This window comes from Malania oleifera, chromosome 8 (assembly GCF_029873635.1).
Source record: "Malania oleifera isolate guangnan ecotype guangnan chromosome 8, ASM2987363v1, whole genome shotgun sequence".
In the NCBI taxonomy this organism is placed as follows: Eukaryota; Viridiplantae; Streptophyta; class Magnoliopsida; order Santalales; family Ximeniaceae; genus Malania; species Malania oleifera.
The window spans coordinates 15,400,767-15,404,535 of NC_080424.1; positions in this window are offsets into that span (position 1 = coordinate 15,400,767).

Sequence of the window (3,769 nt, forward strand, 5' to 3'; positions counted from 1 at the left end):
GAGGAAGCTCCAGTACAGATCTTAGACAGAAAAGAACAGGAATTGCGTAGTAAAAAGATACCACTAGTAAAAATCATGTGGAGGAACCACGCGATAGAAGAAGTCTCATTGGAGCTTGAAGATGAGATCAGACGGAAATACCCCCACTTGTTTAGTGAATACAACAGTGATGTATAAATAAGGTAATAGTAATTTATTTTGTTTAAACAGTGGAATTGTAACGTACAGTATAGGATAGGTAGTATTTTGGTTTTGGGGGAATTTCTTTTATACTTGTAATCTCCCAGAACTACCCATGTAACCACGGTATTCCTCCGCCATAAGTGAGAGAAGGTAATAAAATAAGTAGATCGTTTTGCCTTTAAGGGATGATGAGCTATATAAATAGTAAATTTTGAGGACAAAATTTTATAAAGAGGGAAGAATGTAATGACCCGAAGAATAAGGGTACTTAAATAATAAAGAGGGATAGAAATGGAATTGGGAATAGAAGGAGGCAGCTGACTTCATCGACGAACGTGATGTTGCACTTTGGATGTGATAATCCCAAGAAATTTTCTAAGCCTCGTCGACCAACATAGGGGTTTCGTCGACGAGGGTTCTTCTGGATCTCGTTGACGAGAAGATACCGAGAGAGGATTTTTAGGAAGTCTGAAATTCATCGACGAGGGTGCAGATTCATCGACGAACTTTCTACAGGACTCGTCAACGAGGTGACGTGGCTCGTTGACAAATTTCACAGTATAAATAGCCTAAAACCGAGTTAAATGCATAAATTTTCAGCAAAATTCACACACACACTCTCTCTCTCTCTCTCTCTCTCTCTCCTACTACTCCACCTCCATCTCTCTTCAATTTCGGCCCCGTCGTTCGCCAGATCTACGATCTGAGGCCACCACGACGCTCCTGGGGAAGTTCTCCCTAAGTCTGTCGGAGCGGATCGTCGGTGGGACGAAGTTGGATATCATCCCAGATTTAGGGTAAGGTCTTTTATTCGAAATTAGGCTTTTCGGCAATTGTAGGAAGTGTAGAAGACGTAGAAATAATGATGTTTTGTTCTGAGATTTATGGTTTTCAAGGTATTGAGTGGAGAACCTTGCGGGTGTAGGACTCACTACAGTAGGGGGATTTTAGCAGAAATTAGGTAAGAGAAATATGCTATTCTAGGCAATACTAGTATAATTTCAGTATGAATTATATGTTTTTACCATATTATTATTCACAACAGAAATTTATACAATTTATCCATTATGTATAATATGTTTTAAATTACTGTGTGGCTTGAGAATATAGATATAGTACAAAGACATGTTTTATGGTATTTTTCAGGGCTATGTTTTACAGAATATACAGACAGTGAATATATTTTATAGTAATTACAGAATACTATGATTATATAGTTGATATAGATACAGTTTACAGTACCATGACATACAGTTTTACAGTTTATTTCATACTGAAATACAGTTGATACAAGTACAATTTATCACAGTGTTATGGTTAATACAAATATTACAGAATCATGGTAAAACAGATAGATTGTATATAGTAATGTATTATTTAGTATCAGACCCTGATGGATTAGATTCAGTAGAGTACGGTACCGTTGCTACATATAGTATAGAGTGCAACCACCTATTCAGATAACACATGGTATGAAAGTCAATCATATAGAGCCCACGAGTGGACGCTCCCCATCAGATATGGGTTAAGGAGGGCTGATCAGACTGATAGAGTATAGTGGTTTATACTGGTTAGCCAGCCAGGGTAGATCCCGCCTTCGGGCCGCACAACCCTGTCATGAGGGGTTAAATCATGACATACAACTATCCAGGGAAGTTTTCAGTTATTATTATGTATTTACAGTTTCATAGAAATAGGGAATATATGTTTATATATATTAAAAGTATTATGTATAGAAACCTAAAATACAGATATGTTAAGCAACATGGGAAGATGGTTGTTATATTATTTGTACTATATTTTCAGATTGAGTTAAATGTGATTATATAGAAACAGATCTTCTCAGTATTATAACTCATTCGCCACACACTAGCAATAACATATTTTGTCTTATTGAGTGTTGGCTCATCCCATTACTTTTACATTTTTCGGGTGATCCAGGTAGGCGAGCAGATCAGGCTCGCAGATAGAGGGGCCTCAGTACTGCCCTGTCAGTAGAGTGAGTATTTTTTAGAGTATTTATGTATAGCCCTAGCCTAGTTGAGGATATTTTGGGAAACAGTCTTATATGTATATTTTTGGGACACATTTTAGCACTCTAGTATTGTATATTTTCTTGATGGTGTTCATATGGATTCCACTTCTCGCTGATTAGGTTGATGGTTTGGTTTAATTTAGTAGGTATTAGAGTATTATAATATTTACAGTATATATATATATATATATATAAACCCAGTTAAATCGCAGGTCGTTACAGGATATATAAGCCTACGGTAGTTAACCAACTCAGCCGCCTACAGTATTATTTCGACTCGGTTCAATATCTTAGCCTGCACCGTTTTAATCTGGTCCGCTTTGATATATCCTCTATGGTATTATTCTGACATAGCATTTTCACAAAACCTGGAACAATTTGGAACTCCTGTTCCTATATCTCATTTCAACGATTCTCAACCCAAATCATTGAAATACATAAGCTCATGCCACACTTATTTGGGTAAATAAACAATTACATCATAATTACTTCAAGAATACAGTCAAACATAAATAAAGGTACGGTCATCCCTATAATACAATTTATTCAAAATATGATTTTCCAACGAAAACTAAGATGATACCCGAAACCCCCAATTTTCCCAAAAATTGTAAACCCGAAAATCTCATAATTTCACTCGATAGATTTTCTCAAATAAGTAACCAAAACATTCATATCATCGTAAGCTGCAATTTTACCGATTCAAATTTCACAAATAATTGATATAAACATAATCCTCTTACCTTTTCACCAGATCTTGAAACACGAACTAAACAGTCCAAAACAGTAACACAGGATCCCCAAAACCTAAAAACTGAAGAACACAACTTCAATACGATCCTATCCACTACAGATTTACCGAACCGAAAACAGATTTAGGCCTTTACCTCAATTTTGGTGCAAAACCAAAAATCCTCGAAACAAAGATTCAATCTGCTATAAATGTAGATATTCCCCCCTAATCCACATAGTAACGTCGGATCATTGATTCGGGTAACAGACGGCCCGAAACTTTAGAGAGAGAGAGAGTGGTTCAAGTTATAGAGAGAGAGAAAGAGAGAGAGAGAGAGAGAGAGAGAGAGAGAGAGAGAGAGAGAGAGAGAGAGAGAGAGAGAGAGAGAGAGAGAGAGAGAGGATTTTTAGTTTCTTAGCAATGAAGCAAACTAAATGACATTTATAGACCCCTTGACACGGTCAGCCTCATCGACTAATCAACAAGCAGCAGAGGGGTGTTTGTCGACGACAGAGTGGCCTCGTAGACGAGCCTGAGATTTTATAATTCCCAAAATCTCTAGGTATTCACTCGTCGATGAACTTATAAATTTCATCGCCAAGCTATAGAAGGGACTTCATCGACGAGAGAAGAAGCCTTGTCGATGAGCCTCGCTGTTTTTTTCTTTAATTTATCTTCCCTTTTCTCATTTATTTAATCCAAAATTCTCAAGTCGGGTTCTTACGACCTCCCCTCACAAAAATTTCATCCTCAAAATTTGCAATCTCTCACTTGTTAACTCACCAATATACCTAAATGCATACCCGACTCTAGGAAGA